General features: G+C 43.9%; 1 protein-coding gene across 4 annotated transcripts in view; it reads right to left on the reverse strand.

Moving 5' to 3' along the window:
• Positions 1 to 19,790, reverse strand: part of NOL4 (nucleolar protein 4) — a 201,571-nt gene that overhangs the window by 128,507 nt on the left and 53,274 nt on the right. The window lies entirely within an intron of this gene.

Genomic DNA, 19,790 nt, shown 5'->3' on the forward strand with positions numbered 1-19,790 from the left:
CCTTAGACTGAGAACTAAGGATCATTACGAAAACTGTTTCTCTCCTGCCAAAACCCACACCTTAGAGACAAAAAAAGCCCCAGTGTTCTTCCCCAATAACTACATGAACCTGTGGAAAAAAATGTTTCTTATCACTTTGACACCAATGCACAAAGCTTTTCACTCCACAATCCATCTCTTTCTCCAGCTGTCTTGATGTTTAGGTGATAGCAGGAAAAAAGCCTTTTCACAATGAAGGCGGACAAACGAAAGGTGGTAGGAAGAAGGAAGGGACTCCTGATCATCTTCCAGTAACAACAACATCCAGCTTTAAATTACCCACTCTTCAGTTTTGGGACCTTTCAAGATTCTATGTTATTGGCTTCCCAAACAACAGCCATGGCAGCAAAAATAAATAATCTGCCACCTGTAACGACCCAGAAATCTCCTTTCTTTTTCTGACACAGGCCTTATAAGCCGGAGTGTATGAGTTCTCACCTTGATTACCAGAATCACAGAATCTTAGGGTGGTTTGAGTTTGAACTAGGTGATATTTAAAGGTCTCTTCCATCCCCCCTGCCATGAGCAGGGACATCTTCAGCTAGATCAGGTTGCTCAAAGCCCCGTCCAACCTGACCTCAAACACTTCCAACGATGGGGCATCCACAACTTCTCTGGGCAACCTGTTCCAGCGTCTCACTACCCTCGTCGTAAAAAATTTCTTCCTTATGTCCAATATAAAACTTACCCTCTTTCAGCTTCAAACCACTGCCCTTGTCCTGTCACTACAGGCCTTGTTAAAAAGTCTCTCTCCATCTTTACTATAAGCCCCCTTTAAGTATTGAAAGGCTGCATAAGATCTCCCTGGGACCTTCTCTTCTCCAGGCTGAACAACCCCAACTCTCTCAGCCTGTCTTCATAGGAGAGGTGTTCCATCGCTCTGATCATTTTTGTGGTCCTCCTCTGGAGTGGCTCCAACATGTCCATGTCTTTCCTGTACTGAGGACTCCAGAGATGAATGCAGTACTCCAGGTCGGGTCTCAGCAGAGTGGAGTAGAGGGGCAGAATTGCCTCTCTTGTCCTGCTGGCCATGCTTCGTTTGATGCAGCCCAGGATACAATTGGCTTTCTCGGCTGTCATCACACATCACTAGTTCATGCCCAATTTTTCTTCCACCAGTATCCCCAATTCCTTCTCCACTCTCAATTCATTCAGTCTGTATTGATGCTGGGAATTGTCCCAACCCAGGTGCAGGACCTTGCGCTAGACCTTGTTGAACTTCATGAGGCTTGTATGGGTCCACTTCTCAAGACTATCAAGGTCCCTCTGGCATCCCTTCCCTCTAGCGAATCAACTACACCACTCAGCGTGATGTCATCTGCAAACTCATTGAGGGTGCACTCAATCCCACTATGTCATTGACAAAGATACTAAATAGTACTGGTCCCAGTATGGACCCTTGAGAGACACCCCTTGTTACTGGTTTCCACTTGGACATTGAGCCATTGACTGTAACTCACTGTACTTAAGAATGAAACCACCTAAAGAAGAGGCCTCAGGAGACTCACCAATACCACACCAGCTTTATGTTCTCCCCTCAATCTCTGACCTGCCCTGCAAAGCACCACTGGAAACAGCTCTGAGAGGAAGCCCCTAAGATGGGCACTGTCCTGTATCAGGAAAACACTTTGAAGTATGGAAAGAGCTTCACTATAGGGTTTTTTTTATTTTTATATATATGTTCTGTCTAATATATGGAATATATTCTATATATATATGGAAGCTGCTTCTACAAGAGACAGCCATGCAAATGTATTTTTTATGTTGCTTCCCTGAAAGAAGAATGTGCTGCTAAGCTGGTATAGTTACTGCTGCCCCTCAGATACAACCTGTAATATTCTAATAGGAGCTACACACACTGACATCCACTGTTTCTTGCTGTTGCTCCTGTTGAACAGGAAAACACAAGCTGGTTCAGATAGCACACACCTTGTGATTTGTTTGAAATAAATACACTCAAACAAAACCTTTTTCACCCACACCAAAACAACAAGAAAGAGACGTAAACTCTTTTTTTTTGCCTTGGAGCTTCAGAAGGTATTGGAATATATACCTCTGAGAAAGAGGTACACTGGTGGAACCATTCTCTGCCCTCCCTGAGACAGAAACAGGAACATCCACCAGAAAAAACACAACACCAAGAGGATCCTGTATCCTCCCACCACCAGGTAGAAGGCAATAGCTTAAAGGAAAGGGGTGAATGGTGGCAATTCCATGCTCGGGGTGGCAGACGAACCCGCTCCTTGCCCACCTCACCTTCCCAGGTGCCTCTATACAACAAGTATGAGGTTCTGGATGTGGAAGGTCAGTCAATGGATGATGTGGATGATGGTCCATCTACACCAGAGGTGTTGCCAAGGTCAGAAAGGCCTACCCCCATATCATGACCACCTCCACGAGGAAGAAAAAATGGGTTATAGTTGTGACTCCCTTCTGAGATGAACAGAGGGTCCAATATGCCAGACAGACCCTCCTCTTAGGGAAGTCCGCTGCCTCCCTGGGGCCCCGGTTAGGGACATCACTAGGAAATTTCCTAACCTGGTAAGGCCCTTGGACTATTACCCATTACTGCTCTTCCATGTGGGCAGCAATAAAGCCACAACATGTAGTCCAAGGGCGATCAAAAGAGACTTCAGGGCCTTGGGACGGTTGGTAAGGGAATTAGGAGCACAGGTAATTTTTTCCTCTCTCCTTCCAGTTGTGGGCAGTGATATTGGAAGAAACAGACACACCCAGTCTATTAATACATGGCTTTGAGGCTGGTGTCACTGCCACAGTTTTGGGGTTTTCAATAATGGGATGGCCTACACGGCACCAGGCCTGCTGGCGTCAGATGGGATATACCTTTCTCAAAGGGAGAAGAGGGTCTTTCCTCACAAGCTAGTGGGGCTCATTGGCACAACTTTAAACTAGACATGAAGAGGGAGGGGGATAACATCAGACTCACCAGTGACAAGCTGTGGGATGACACGCCAAGGTTAGAGGGACAGGGTGCTAGTGAGAGTACTCAGCCTGTTGCTCTGAGACTTGCTGGGTACACTAGAGCACACGTGAAGCCTTACAGAGATAAGTCAGGGGCTCCTGAGGTAATACAAGCCAACAAGGAAACGCCAGTGAAATACCTCAAAGGAATTAAGGGGTGTTCCTCTAGGAAGGCGACATGGCCAACAGCCCAGCTGAAGTGCCCCTACACCAATGCACGCAGCGTAGGCAACAAACAGGAGGAGTTGGAGGCCACCGTGCTGCTAGAAAGCTACAACCTAGTTGCCATTAGTGAAACTTGGTGGGACGAATCCCATGACTGCAGTGCAGCTATCAATGGCTACAGGCTGTTCAGAAGGGACAGGCGAGGAAGGAGCGGTGGAGGGGTTGCCCTCCACATCAAGAAATGGATAGAGTGTGAAGAGCCATCTCTGAAGAATAGCCACAAGCAGGTTGAAAGCTTATGGGTAAGAATTAGAGACCAAGGCAACAAAGGGAACCTTGTCATTGGTGTCTACTACAGGCCACCCGATCAAGGGGAGCCTATTGGCGAAGCAGCCTTTACTCCAGCTACAGGAGGCATTGCACTCACAGGCTCTCGTCACGCTGGGGGACTTCAACCACCCCGACATCTGCTGGAAAAGTAGCACGGCAAGCTGTAGGCAATCCAGGAGACTCCTGGAATGCGTTGAGGACAACTTCTTAAGTCAGGTAATAGATACCCCTACCAGAGCGGATGCGATACTGGACCTCTTGGTCACCAACACAAGTGAGCTAATTGGTGACATTGAGATTGGAGGCAGCCTGGGCTGCAGTGATCACACACTGGTGGAGTTTGCAGTCCTGAGGGATATGGGACAAGCAAAGAGTAAAGTCTTTTAGGAAAGCAAACTTGCAGCTGTTGAAGGAATTAGTCAATAGGACGCCCTGGGAAACTGCCCTCAGGGACAAGGGAGCAGAACAGAGCTGGCAGATCTTCAAGGATGCTTTCCATAGAGTGCAAGAGCTCTCCATCCCCAGGTGTCAGAAATCAGGCAAGGAAGGCAAGAGACTGGCATGGATGAGTCAAGACCTGCTGGTCAAACTAAAGGGCAAGAAGGAAATGCACAGGCAGTGGAATCAGGGACAGGTATCCCAGGTAGAGTATAAGGACGCTGCCTGGTTGTGTAGGGATGGAGTCAGGAAGGCCAAGGCACGGATGGAGCCGAATGTGGCAAGGGGTGCAAAGAATAATAAGAAGAGCTTCTATAGGTATGTCAGCCAGAAAAGGAAGGTCAAAGAAAGTGTACCTCCCCTGATGAACAAGACTGGCAAACTGGTAACAACAGATGAGGAGAAGGCTGAGGTAGTCAACAAGTTTTTTGCCTCAGTCTTCATGGGCAATCTCTCTTCCCACACCTCTCGAGTGGATGGACCACAAGACGAGGACTAGGGAGCAAAGTCCCTGCCACTGCAAGAGAAGATCAGGTTCGTGACCACCTGAACATACATAAGTCTAAGGGACCTGATGAGATGCATCCCAGAGTCCTGAGGGAATTGGCTGATGCAGTTGCCAGGCCACTCTCCATGACATTTGAAAAGTCATGGTAGTCAGGTGAAGTCCCTGGAGACTGGAAAAAGGGAAACATTGCACCCGTTTTTAAAAAGGGTAGAAAGGAGGATCCTGGGAGCTACCGACCTGTCAGTCTCACCTCTGTGCCTTGGAAGATCATGGAACAGATCCTCCTAGCAGCTATGCTAAGGCACACGGAGGACAGGGAGGTGATTTGAGACAGCCAGCATGGCTTCACCTTGGGCAAGTCCTGCCTGACCAACCTAGGAGCCTTCTATGATGGAGTGAATACATCAGCAGACAAGGGAAGAGCTATGGATGTCATCTATCTGGACTTCTGTAAGGCCTTTGACATGGTCCCCTACAACATCCTTCTCTCTAAATTGGAGAGATAGGGATTTGATGGGTGGACTATTCAGTGGATGAGGAATTGGTTGGATGGTTGCATCCAGAGGGTAGTGGTCAACGGCTCAATGTCCAGATGGAGATCAGTGACAAGTGGTGTCCCTCAGGGGTCTGTATTGGCACTGGTACTGTTTAATATCTTCATCAATGACATAGTGGCATCAAGTGCACCCACAGAAAACTTGCAGATGACATCAAGCTGAGTGGTACAGCTGACACACCTTGAGGGACAGGATGCCATCCAGATGGACCTGGACAAGCTGGAGAAGTGGGCCCATGTGAACCTCATGAGGTTCAACAAGTCCAAGTGCAAGGTCCTGGTATCAATACAGGCTGGGGGATGAAGGGATTGAGAGCATCCCTGCGGAGAAGGAATTGGGGATACTGGTGGGTGAAAAACTGAACATGAGCTGACAGTGTCCACTCGCAGTCCAGAAAGCCAACCATATCCTAGGCTGCATCAAACGAAGCATGGCCAGCAGGACAAGAGAGGCAATTCTGCCCCTCTACTCCACTCTGCTGAGACCCGACCTGGAGTACTGCATTCATCTCTGGAGTCCTCAGTACAGGAAAGACATGGACATGTTGGAGCCACTCCAGAGGAGGACCACAAAAATGATCAGAGCGATGGAACACCTCTCCTATGAAGACAGGCTGAGAGAGTTGGGGTTGTTCAGCCTGGAGAAGAGAAGGTCCCAGGGAGATCTTATGCAGCCTTTCAATACTTAAAGGGGGCTTATATGAAAGATGGGGACAGACTTTTTAATAGGGCCCATAGTGACAGGACAAGGGGTAATGGTTTTAAACCAAGGGAGGGTAGATTCAGACTAGATGTAAGGAAGAAATTTCTCACAACGAGGGTGGTGAAACACTGGAACAGGTTGCCCAGAGAGATTGTAGGTGCCCCATCCCTGGAAACATTCAAGGTCAGGTTGGATGGGGCTTTGAGCAACCTGATCTAGTTGAAGATGTCCCTGCTCATTCCAGGAGGGTTGGACTAGATGATGACCTTTAAAGGTCCCTTCCAACCCAAACCATTCTACGATTCTATACTGCTCTGGCTGGATTTAGCCTCCACAGAATTGGCTCTTCCAGAAATTCAGGCCCATGATATTTCTGAACTCTCCGAGATGGTCTCTAATTAGAGCACAGGAAAATGTATTAATCTGCTTAATAACAGATTCCCATGACACAAAGCTCCGCCTCCCTTCAGTGAGGAGTTTTCAGTTTACTTAGATAACTATAGAAAGAGATACATGTGGTAAGAGAAATATAGATTTATAAATATGGTTACGAAACATACAAACAGAAAATCTATTCTTATTAGTAGATACTTCTGTGTCCACTTGAATTAGCTTTGTGCTTGTTCCATACTGTGTAATGAAATATACAAAAGGGCCAACATACAACTCAGTTCTAACTTTATTTTTAATAAATGCTGCTGGAAAAATAACCTTGTCAAGTTGGCAAGCTCAATTTCTGTTACTCCCTAAGCAGCCTTCATAACCCTCTACTCTCTGGATCTTTCCTCAGAACTGACTTCTGTTCACATCTGCATGTACAGCCAGGGAGAAACAAATGGTAAGGCATCCACCACATACTCACATAGGAAACCAGAGTAAGTAAAATTTTCCTGCCTTGAAGGGTGCTGAAGGGGGACACTTTTCACTCTCAGCAGAAATAATGGAGTCAGAAGAGTGGTTTTCTCCTCATTTCTTCATTCAGGTTGAAAGTATAGATAATTGCAGCACAGTATTCCCAAGAGGTAGTCAGACAGCATAGGAGACTAGATTTCTTCCTGACCCACAAGACAGGAATATCTTTAAAGAAACTCATTATTATTCAGAGAAATTTACTCTGCAGGGCAGGAACAGTTTAAAAAACAAATAGTTATTTCCCTTCTATCTGTATACAAAGAAAAAGCCCCAGATATTGGTACTGCTAACAGCTGCCCTCTCCATCATACATGTGTACTTCATGGTCAGTTAGGTTTGGGGTCTTACTAGCCAGTCTGTTCAGGTGTTAGCCAGCTCACCTGTTACACAAGGTCCTTGCATAACTTCACCTAAGCAGCAATGGGCTTTTTTTCTATTACAGTATGGTAGTTTGGTGGGCCATGTGCCTGATTTGGGACACCCCAGTTGTCCTCCCCACTGAAGCCACATCGCAGCATCCTCTTCTACTCACAGAGGCTCATACCCAGCATCTACAAAAACAGCAGATGCCCTAGAAGGCATCAAAGCCATCCTGGAAAGAAAAGCCATCCATAGAACAGAACTGCCCACAGACTACCAACTGGACTACTCAAAACCAGGTAGTATGCTGGAAGGGGGTCCAAGAAACAGAAAAAAGACTAAAAAGCTACCACTACCCATCCAAGTCAATTATCTGTACAGTAGAAGCTCTTCTGAAAGGAACCTGTTCTTCTGCATGGCCATGGCGGTGTTGGATCTGCCTGTAAGAGGCTAGAAGGCTAGGAGTGCACACAATTTCATCTATCAGCATTCCTGGTCAACAGGGGAGGTCCCAGAGGACTGGAGGCTTGCCAATGTGACTCCCATTTATAAGAAGGGTCGGAGGGAGGATCCGGGGAACTACAGGCCTGTCAGCCTGACCTCGGTACCGGGAAAGATTATGGAACGGTTTGTCTTGAGAGCACTCACACGGCAGCTCCAGGATAAGAGGGGGATCAGGCCCAGTCAGCATGGGTTTACGAAAGGCAGGTCCTGCTTGACCAACCTGATCTCCTTCTATGACCAGGTGACCCGCCTAGTGGATGAGGGAAAGGCTGTCGATGTTATTTTCCTAGACTTCAGCAAGGCCTTTGACACTGTCTCTCATGGCATACTCCTTGAGAAGCTGGTGTCTCGTGGCCTGGATAAGTGCACTATTCACTGGGTGAAAAACTGGCTGGATGGCCGAGCCCAGAGGGTCGTGGTGAATGGGGTGAAATCCAGTTGGCGGCGGGTCACGAGTGGTGTTCCCCAGGGCTCGGTGTTGGGCCCTGTTCTGTTTAGTATCTTTATTGATGATTTGGATGAGGGGATTGAGTGCACCCTGTCGTGGTTTAACCCCAGCCAGCAACTAAACACCACGCAGCCGCTCACTCACTCCCCCCCACCCAGTGGGATGGGGGAGAAAATCGGGAAAAGAAGCAAAACCTGTGGGTTGAGATAAGAACGGTTTAATAGAACAGAAAAAGAAGAAACTAATAATGATAATGATAACACTAATAAAATGACAACAGCAATAATGAAAGGATTGGAATGTACAAATGATGCGCAGTGCAATTGCTCACCACCCGCCGACCGACACCCCGCCAGTCCCCGAGCGGCGAATCCCTGCCCCCACTTCCCCGTTCCTATACTAGATGGGACGTCACATGGTATGGAATACACCGTTGGCCAGTTTGGGTCAGGTGCCCTGGCTGTGTCCTGTGCCAACTTCTTGTGCCCCTCCAGCTTTCTCACTGGCTGGGCATGAGAAGCTGAAAAATCCTTGACATTAGTCTAAACACTACTGAGCAACAACTGAAAACATCAGTGTGTTATCAACATTCTTCGCATACTGAACTCAAAACATAGCACTGTACCAGCTACTAGGAAGACAGTTAACTCTATCCCAGCTGAAACCAGGACACACCCTCAGCAAGTTTGCAGACGACACCAAGTTGGGAGGCAGGGTCGATCTGCTTGAGGGTAGGGAGGCTCTACAAAGAGATCTGGACAGGCTGGATCGATGGGCTGAGGCCAACTGTATGAAGTTTAACACGGCCAAGTGCCAGGTCCTGCACTTCGGTCACGGCAACCCCATGCAGCGCTACAAGCTTGGGGAAGAGTGGCTGGAAAGCTGCCCGGCAGAGAAAGACCTGGGGGTGCTGGTTGACAGCCGGCTGAATATGAGCCAGCAGTGTGCCCAGGTGGCCAAGAAGGCCAATCGCATCCTAGCCTGTATCAGAAACAGTGTGGCCAGCAGGAACAGGGAGGTTGTTGTTCCCCTGTACTCGGCACTGGTGAGGCCGCACCTCGAGTACTGTGTTCAGTTTTGGGCCCCTCACTAGAGGAAAGACATTGAGGTGCTGGAGTGTGTCCAGAGGAGAGCAACCAAGTTGGTGAGGGGCCTTGAGCACAAGTCTTATGAGGAGTGGCTGAGGGATCTGGGGCTGTTCAGTCTAGAAAAGAGGAGGCTGAGGGGAGACCTTATCGCTCTCTACAACTACCTGAAAGGGGGTTGTAGTGAGGTGGGTGTTGGTCTCTTCTGTCAGGTGTCTGGAGATAGGACAAGAGGAAATGGCCTCAAGTTGAGGCAAGGGAGATTTAGGTTAGATATTAGGAAAAATTTTTTTACTGAGAGGGTTGTCAAACATTGGAATGGGCTGCCCAGGGAAGTGGTTGATTCACCATCCCTGGAGGTATTCAAAAAGCGAGTGGACAGGGTACTCCAGGGCATGGTTTAGGGGGCATGGTTAATGGTTGGACTTGATGATCTCGAAGGTCTTTTCCAACCGAAATGATTCTATGATTCTATGATTTCTTAGGTGGTGAAGAATTGTTTCTGAGAAAAAATAATTATTTTACCATGTCTACCCTCTCCTTTGCAAAGCTGATTTAAGTAAGCTTCTGTTGAAATCAGCACTTTACAATGCCAACAGGCAGAATTAAGTTCAAGAATCGCCACAGAACCCTCTTTCTTAAATCACTGTGGAGAACTTGTCCAGGTTGTCATCTTACTCTTCCAAATCCACCCATACCACGTGCTTTTTAACGCTGTCACCACCATTTTCCCACCTCCTTGAGTAAGCAATCATTTTAGGCCCTTTTTTTTCCAGGGACTGAATGGAAGCATGCTGCTGAGTAGCTGATTCAGAGAACAGAAAAATATTTGTCCTTTCTAACAGGCTTTACAACAACCATACTTTTAATTAAAATAGGGCATATTTGCAGAAGATAACGACGTGTGCAACTGTAAGTCTGTGACTACAGATGTACAGGAATAACCTGGGATTATAGTCTGATCCAGGAATCAAAGATGCACAGTTCCTAGAGAGCACACATAACTAGTACAGATCACAAAAATGTAGCAGAAAGAAGAAAGGAAGATACAGGAACACAGACAGAGCTTGGCTAACTCACTGAATTAAACCTTATCACCTCTGCATAAACTGCACTGATGGTTTAACTGAAGAACCAGTAGCAATTTCAGCACCCACATTAACTACTTCAGGATCAGTTCAACTGCCCAGAACCTATTACGAAAACATGAAGGATGAAACCTTGTCTCCACTGGAGTTTATAGAAATTCTTATAATTGATTTTAGTAAGATTTTAATTGCACCCATATATTTTGGACACAATCATGATGAATATGATTTCCAAAAGCCAAGTTACTAAATCTCACAGTTCTTTGAAACTTTTCATAAAAATACAGTCCTTCGACAGTTAACTAAGAAGGATATTTTTTAAAAGTTACTGATTGCTTTTGGACAGATAGAAATCATAGCTTTCTTTGGTAACGAAGTTGTATACAGACCTGTAAACTATTCAAAGATTATCTATCGATTCTTCATACACATACAAGGAGTCCTCTTAAAAGAGATTTGACAGCACTGGTTGCTTCCATTTACTTTCTGCCTCTTTAGACCACCTGGCTGCTCTCAATATTTGTACCACCTCCTCTTGCAGAAGGCCTATTTCTCCCATTGCAGGTAATTTGCATTAAAAGTTCTCAAGTCTTGTAGTTGTCTCTTCATCCTCTCTTTGACAGGCTGCAGCATCAGCTGCCTTCAGAATAACCATCCAAGAGATGCTTAAACAGTGTGACATAACAAACCCACTGCATGTCTTTACCAATTAAGTCATTACAATTTTAGTACGCTGCATATTTTGGTTCCTCTTGGAACAGTAACTTTGTGTAACTGAAATGTCATCTCTGTATTTTGTTTTCTTTGCAGAGAAAAAAACCAAACCTATTGCCTGTCTGTATCTCCCAATTTCTTTTCCCATCAAAGCAGTAATACCAATTATCGCTCCTAAGAATTTAGACTAGTCTGTTGATATCATGGTTTTATCACAGTGTTTCTCAAAGCACAAAACCAAATTTTCTAATCAATTATTGCCCTAAAGTACCTATTACTGTTGCCTTATTTAAAAGCTGCTAGTGAACCACATGCTTTGTTCTGGTTTATGATCTCATTTAAATCTCCATGCCAATGTCTATGTTTATGTGAAATCCAAGTTTCAGAGTATGAAAAGCTAGACACAGAGGTTTGAACTCCACCTTCCAGTCAGAAGTAATTATTCCTTTTACACAAGTTTAACAGTTTGTTTATAGCAGGGATCTGGGATGGTTATTAACAAGGATCACTCTACCTTCTTAGGGAAGAAGTCTACCCAGTAAAGCACACAGACATCAGGACTGCTAGAAGTTCGGTAGAAGCAGTCACTAGCTCTCTGAGAGATGCATTAAGCTGACTCCTTGATTCATTTCACAAGAAAGCAGGCTTGTAAAAACTCTGAAATGAAACTGAAGCACTGAGGAAGGACTTAAGACATAAAGATGCAACTATCCCCATAACCAGGAACTTCTGCAGTAGGGACTGATTTCAGGGCACTATTTCTGCTGGAAAACCACATTTCAGCTGCAAGACTAGCACACTAATGAGTCGTTATCTGATGGAAATGGAGAAAAGCTTGGGGCTGACCTAAGGCATCAATTTATCTTCATTTCTGTGCACCTAAGTCTGAAAATTGTGTATTTTATAAATTTAGATTCTTCCTTTATGTTAGCTTTTATCTGAATTTATGCTAATGGTAATGCCAACCCTTACAATTGAGGCTCTGGATTGGTTTCTCAGCATCACACACAGTACAGCCCACAAAGGCAACTAAATAGGGTGTGCTCCTCCTCCTCTTTTCCCAGAGTAGGGTTTTTTTTCCTGGGTTTGAGTAGCTACTAAAATCTGTTTGTCTCTCTGGAAGGGTGCTCCTTCAGCAACCAGCACTGGTCAGTGCCCACCTGGCAGGCAGCATTGGAGAGACTGCTTCAGCCTCACATGTCTCCCAGCAAGCTGTTAACCAGTCATCAAGTGCTAAATAAACTTGCAAAAGAGCCTGGCTGTATTTTAGTTTGTGTTGATGCTAAACGTAGTTGTTGTATTTTTCTGCCTCCAGTCAACATGCAAACCATCCCTTCCATCTTTCTCACAATAACCAGGCTATCAGTATTCACGAATACTTGGAGGACACTACTGGAGTTTCATCCTACCCTGAACCTTTCAGAATGATTATATAATTTCTTCCATCCTGTTATTAGGAAGTGCCAGAGATAGCACATCCCTCTGCCTCAGAATAACAAATATGGTTACTATTTGGCAACATTAAATCAACTATTTGAAAACACCGCTTCACAGATCTCAGAACCACTTCCTATGTGTTAAAATATTACAAAACTCTATAGTGCTGAAAAAGTACTACTTTCCTTTTGTAATCAAAGTATTTGCATTTGGTTAAAAAATTACTCCTAATTTTAAACATTCAGTATTACAAATATTTTATCAAACAAGAAACACTTTAAAGAAATTTCCATTAAAAAAAACCCAAAACTTTCACAAGACAGCCCAGTATCTCCAGGGAATTTCCTGTTCAGAAAAAAAAAATTAATAGCTTCCCTAATTAAAATATAACACAGTGAAGAACTAATGGCTAAATTTAATTTTCTTTAAAACACATTATTTTACATGCCTTTTACTGAAATAAAAATGCTCTATTATGTTATTCAATATCAAACATCATAGCAAAAAAAGTGGAGTCAATACCTAGCATACATTTTAACAGTAGCTAGGAAAAAAACCTCTACCTATACTGTAAGGAAGTAGATCAAATTAAATTAAGCAATCTGTGCACATAGGTCCTGCTAAAGTCAACTGGTACATACGAAAGGATAAACTGGGTAAAGTGCCTGTACTGGAAACCAAAACTAAATCCCTATACCAGAATACCCCTCCTTAATTTTAATGTTACAGAGAAATGGGAGGAAAAAGCCTGAAAGATACTAAGATAAGGGAAAAGAGCAGAGAAAAGTCAACCAAAACCAAACCCATGCTTTCAGAAATCCCACTAAGCTTAGTTACAAGGGCTTGCACACTGAAATCAAAGGCAAGTTGGCTCCCTTCAGTACCTGCGCAAGGAAAAGATAGCTTGGTTGGTTAGTATTATTGCCAAAGTGAAATGCCCACGGATAGAGGACCTGTACAACACTGGTGCAACCCGCAGACCTGTTTTGAAGGTGCAAAAGAATGCAAGTCTGCAGCTAGCCTTTTACACAGGGGTAGGCTTCACTTACCACTAGATTACTGATGTAAAAAAGAAGGGCTGTGAATAGTGAATGGTCTGCAAGCATTTCAGAATTCCATGTAAAAAGATAATTCTGATTTCTCAGCTATTATTGGCTGCAAGTATTCCCTGATGTAATTATGGAGTAATAGCTGAGAATTTGATTGTAACCAACAGTTAGTAGTTTGTTGCTAACAAGGCAAACATGACAAACAATTTTGAGGCAATTATTGTCATTACAAGCCACACTCAATTGTTCAAGGCAAGTGTAATAGAAAGTGACAGTTGTGCAGCTGGGAGGGTGGCGCAGGAAATGGGATTGTTCTCTGGTTGCAACAGACCAGTTAGGTTCTAGCAGAGTCTGCTCAATGCATAATTCATGTTTAACAATATTTTAGTCTCCAAAGCAAATTACAGTATAAGATAAAAAACAAAGACATATCAAAGAAAAAGAACACAAGTTATTAAAAGATGAGAGAAGACACACAGAAGTAAAATGGAGCAGAGGGGAGACATTCAGCACAGCCAACTTATAAGATGCTTGCAACTAGCAAATGAAAATAAAGTAACCCTACATATTAAAAGAGTCAGTTGTAAAAGTACTCCATTTGCTACACTTCAGTGAGAGGGGTGCTCATGTCCACAGCCTGGTTTGAGACCCTTGTCTGATTAGGCAGGTCCACTGAGTTAGTGAAGTTCTAAAAGTTCCTTCCATTAATCTGGAGTAAGGAAGGACTGCTCTCCATGGAGAAACACTGATGCTTAATTCTTACTAAATTTGAGTTGTATAGAGAGTCAAAGGAAGATTTTCATCCATCATACAATAGAAATATCTCATATATCAGCTCATTATTCTGATGACAATGCACATACCAGCTGCCTCGTCAGCAGCCAGTACATTAAGATACTTGATTTGCTGAAAATCCCACCCAGCTCTCCTTAATGATGTTAAGGACTGAAAGTTTCTAACATAGCTGCACCAACATTCCAAGCTCTTGGCCAGGCTCAGTACGATGCATTATCACTGACATCATTAACACTGCTCAAGTGGCATTAGAGTGTCACTCGTAGTGCCTTTTGCATTAATAAGGTATCATCTCTAAAGAAGCCATTAAAATCCCACTGAAACAAGATTTCCACAACTCTCTGGCTTTCTGTCCTTGTTTCACCATTTTCTTCCTCTTTCTTAAATGTATTGGTTTATGCAAATAATATTACATCAAAGCAAATCTGATGGGCCAAATCACCCCAGGTGTAGCTCCACTGAAGCAAAATAATACTAGTACTATATGCCAGGTTCTCAGATCCGCTTTAACTCTGCTTAGGTGAAGACGATACTAATTTTCTCAGATAGAGCAATATATTATAACTAACCCCCTGTCTAAAGAAACCTTTGTGATTTTGACATGTGCAAGATAATACTTCAGTGCAGCCCATAGACTTACTCAGAAACATGCATGTGTGACTGTGCCGTCTTTTGCTTTATTCAGTAATGAAGCTGGTGCTTGCAAAAGGTGGCAGATCAACAGGTGCAGAGACAGGAGACCTTTGCTTATCCTTAGAACAGATTGCTGGGCAGCCAAAGCAGAGACCTTCCTCATTCTCTCTTGCCAGCTTGTCTTTGGGATGTGGTTGTTGCCCTCATTCAGCTTGTGCTGTCTCTGCTCTTTCTCCCAAAACAGGGGAAAGGTAAAACCCGTTCATACAGGTGGGCTTTTCCCTTCAGGGAAATTACAGCAAGATCATAAAAGACTATGCATAAGGTGCTGTATTGCTAGCGTTGCCTGGATGTTACTGTACTCCTCTCTTCTTTTCCACTGCCATGAGACAGACAGGTATCTTAAATCTCTTTCAGAAGACTGGTATTTATTGTTTCATCCTTAGTCATAAGAAGTGAGATTATTGCCCAAAATGTTTCAAGTTTCACTGGCTCAACAAAGACTAGAAGGTCTGAATATATCACAAAATTCAGTCAGCTCTCCTGGCCCCAGCTCAAATGTAATTTTAAATGGTCTGCCATGTCACCAATGGCTTGGACTCTGTTCAGAGTGAACAAACCAACAGCAACCACAGGTACAGCAAGCTCTGCTCCCTTGCACAAACACAGTTTTGACAACTTAATCAGCTGATGTTACTTGTTTCAGGTGAAGCTGTTGAGTAAAGATTATAGATTCAATGCAGAAAATGGGTATTTAGATGACTGACTCCAATACTTGTATCTACCACAAATACCAAATGAGTGAAGGGAATAGTCAATGTGAACAACCACATCTCCTACATCTATCTTGTGGAAAGCCTGGCAACTTGAACATGCCAGGGAAAGAGAACTGGCACCATCCAAATGACCGCAAACTACTTGAAGGCATAGTCCTCCATTGAATTACAGTACTATTGCTCAATTTTCTATAAACTGAAAAAAATACAAGCAGGAAAAGCTTATCAGTAATCTCCACATCTAAGATGATAGCACAACCCCCATCAAAGGTTGAATGGTGACATATTTTGTCATACCTAGCTGCTATAAGCACAGTCTCCATACAGTGCCTGTGAGGGGGAGTTCTATTTAAATACGTATAAACATGTAACTATCATTTTCTAAAAACTAGATTGAAAAGAACATAGTCCCTCCACCCAAATCCAGACAAAACACTGATATGTTTTGGTGTACCTCAGTACAGTGAGAAATACTGAAAATAAATGAATTCTGCATCTCGCACTGAGTTACAGTCAAATAGTCTCATCCCTGATTTTTATTTGATAGCTCACATAGTGAAAAACAAAACCAAAATTCAACATAAAATTTATACCTAACTCTCGTCACTTCTAGAGTTGTGCATGTTCTTAATTTCCTCTAATCAGAGCATCCCCCTACACCTCTCTCATTTCTTGGCGTCCTGGTTTCAGCTGGGATAGAGTTAATTTTCTTTCTAGTAGCTGGTATAGTGTTATGTTTTGGGTTATGAGAAGAATGTTGATAACACACTGATGCTTTCAGTTGTTGCTAAGTAGTGTTTAGACTAAGTCAAGGATTTTTCAGCTTCTCATGCCCAGCCAGCAAGAAGGCTGGAGGGGCACAAGGAGTTAGGAGGCGACACAGCCAGGACAGCTGACCCAAAGTGGCCAAAGGGATACTCCATACCATGTGACATCATGCCCAGTATATAAACTGGGGGGGAGTTGGCCTGGGGGGGATCGCTGCTCGGGAACTAACTGGGCATTGGTCGGCAAGCAATTGCATTGTGCATCACTTGTATATTCCAATCCTTTTATTACTATTATTGTCATTTTATTATTGTTATTACTATTATTATTAGTTTCTTCCTTTCTGTCATATTAAACTGTTCTTATCTCAACCCACAGGTTTTACGTTTTTTTTCCTGATTCTCTGCCCCATCCCACTGGGGAGGGGGAAAGTGAGCGAGCGGCTGCGCGGTGCTTAGTCGCTGCCTGGGGTTAAACCACGACACTTAGTAACTAATGAGCCACCACAGTAAGGGAGCAAACACACTCAGCTGTTCTGCACAGGGCTCCAGCTAACAGGCAAGGGCAACAAGAGTCCCATTTTCCCTCAGGATAGCAGCTCTTGTTGCCCCTGTGACAGACCTATCTAGAGGTCAGTTTTCACTACAAAAATCATTTTTGTACAGGTTGAAGCACTAATTTAAAAAAAGACAAGCTCCTTTATTTCCAGCTCAGTGTGCAAACCTTGCCTGCTGTCTGTGGTCTGAGACCAGGGCAAAAGGGTTTGATCCAGCAACATCAGAGTCCCTGGAGCGTTATTAGGAGAAAGGAGAGTTATAGACAGCTCTCGAGTGGGAGCTTTGCCCACAGGTGAATGGTATGCAGGGCTCGCTCCAAAGAACCAGCTTAGGACAAGGAAGCTGTAGCATGTATAGGGAAGGAAGAAAATAGGGGCAAGCAAGGGGAGAGGGTGCAAAAGAGAAAGGAACATACCAGCAATTTGCAGCCCTATTATCCAGCTGGCTGCTAGGGAAAGCAGCTCTGAGGCACTGGTAACCAGATAGCCCTACCCCATTACCAGCTGGGGAATGAACCAATTGCAAATTAGAGCTGCTTTCCTTTTCTAACTCCCCAGGGAAGAGCAGCAGCTCTTTTCCAACTCCTCCCCCATCGTTGCAGCAGCCCTGCAGGTGCTCAGGATGCTATTTTCAGCCATTCACCAGCAGGTGTGAGTCAAGGCCCTGTTATTTAAAAGCGTACAAAGGCTAATTTATAGTGGGAACTGTCCTTCATAGTATTCTGGCAACTTCAGTACTATGGATACAATTCACCAACTCTTCCCACTTTTCATTTCTTCCTCAATTCCCTGTTCCCTCTCAACCTAATATGCTTTATACAAGGAGTCTTATGAAGCCTCAGTACATTTGCAGAGACCAGCACTTTTGTACAGTACCAGCACCCATCTACTGCGAGGAAATACCTTCCCTCTCTGTGCCTTTCTTCTCAGCATTTTTCCTACCTACCATGACATTTCTGGGTGAAGAAGTCTATTGCTTTCAGCTGATACTGTAGATTGCTCTCATATTTGCCTTTATGCTCTTTAGGTTCAAACAACCTAACCATGAGAAGCAGAACACAGCGTACTAGACTGGAAGATATTGAGAAACCTCAGTCAAATTTTCTAGTATGAGCTCTGCAATGGAGTCCCAAAGCCAAATACCTATCTAAATATGATGCAGGTATAGCCTCAATGGAAGAGGGTATGAAAGCATCTTACTCCTTTTATGTAGATAGTGTCAGCATTCCACTATGCTCTGATAAACTGAACTGGAAGAGGAGCCTCCATCTTTCCCCCAGTAGCATGGCCCAGCTCACTATTACATTCCTCTAGGGTACACGGACTCTGTTGATATGCTAGTACCAAATCAGTTGAAATCCATGGAAAAAAATAATAGATGTCCCAAAATATTCTCATGCCACCCCACATGGAAAGCCAGCTAAGCAAAGTGATAGAACACATCACCTTTATGTACACTGGAGCTGTCACTAATCCACCCCAGGCAGCAGTTTTCCTAATGATTCCCATTAGCAAATCATTCTCCCAATGAGGGCATGCTTGGGGCAGCAGGAGACCTGTGCTGTCCCATTCCACCACAGACACCATTCCCAACCATGTGTGCACAGGCAGCCTTACACAGCAGTAAGTTTTCACCTGCCAGAATGCAGCAAAGACATTTCAGATGAGCTAAATGTCAAGTGTCTTTATCTGTAGACTGAATGTGGTGGCTGACATAAACTGTCATGGACATATAGAATGTTTGAGGGAAGGGGGCAGGAATCACTTTAGACACACAAATTCGTGCTTTGGTGATGGTTTTGGTATGCGTGTGCTGGAATTAAGTATTAAATTTGTAAAATTTTACAGTGAAGGCTATGACAGCAAAAGGGATTGTACTGCTAAGTTCATTTAAGTTCCCTTTTGTCTTCCCTCTTTCCTGTTCCTGCTTCCAACCCTCTATCCCTGTGTTCATTATTTTCTTCCAGTCTTCTTTTTCCTGCCCTCTCCTATCATTCTTCTTTTCCTCCCCTTTTCTAAAGTCTTTCCGTTGCTCCTTCAGCCTCTTCTCCCATATCTGAAAAAGCAGTGTCGCTATAACTAGCTACACTCAGGTTTGCTACCTGACAACAGCTAGCACAGGAAAACCATGAAGCAGGAAGAGCTGCTATTTCAAATCTCTGTATCAGCAGATGCTTTAGCAGAAGATGCAGCAAAAAATAGGATTGCCTTAGGAAGGTGAGCAAGTACCATCTGGGAGGAAGAGAAGGAAAGCTGAGAGATTTAAAGCAATTCTGTAAGATCACACTACCTGCAATTCAAAGACCACAGTGCATTTATTTCCCATACATTTTAAATAGCAAGTGACAGATTTGCAGCGTTGTATGATTCGTACTTATCTTCTAATATGATTAGATGTGGCACATCAATCTGGTTTTGGCAGGTATTAAGACATGTACAACAGGCATTTCTTCATAGGTTACTGTACTGAGCTATACTTTTTATTTCAGACATACACATGCACACAATTACTATTAAGAAACATTCTATATATGTGAAACAGATTGAGTATATAGGTAAGCAAAAACCTCTAAAGCACAGTTTTGCACTGAAAGCCAGATGATACATTAAAAATGGCACCTTCCAAAGTACCCCTGAAAACTCAAACTTAGCAGTATTATTGTAATATATTAGCCCTGAAAAGTCAAACTTCAACAGGAAAGGGAACTGACTTTCCTTACATCTTGTGCATCAGAACTGCTCCTTTAGTGAACATACATAGAAATTAAGTCAAAAGTTGCACAAATTTTGTGATAGCTTGAGGACACTCAGGCAAAAGGCAGCTGTGGTTAGAATCTGGCCTACCAAATTATCATAGATATTCTTCTCCCTTATATGTCTGGAGAGCAACACAGCAGAATGTCCTACCCATCACCAGATCCTATCAGCCACTACTCAGCACACC

Source organism: Harpia harpyja, chromosome 5, assembly GCF_026419915.1.
Source record: "Harpia harpyja isolate bHarHar1 chromosome 5, bHarHar1 primary haplotype, whole genome shotgun sequence".
NCBI lineage: Eukaryota > Metazoa > Chordata > Aves > Accipitriformes > Accipitridae > Harpia > Harpia harpyja.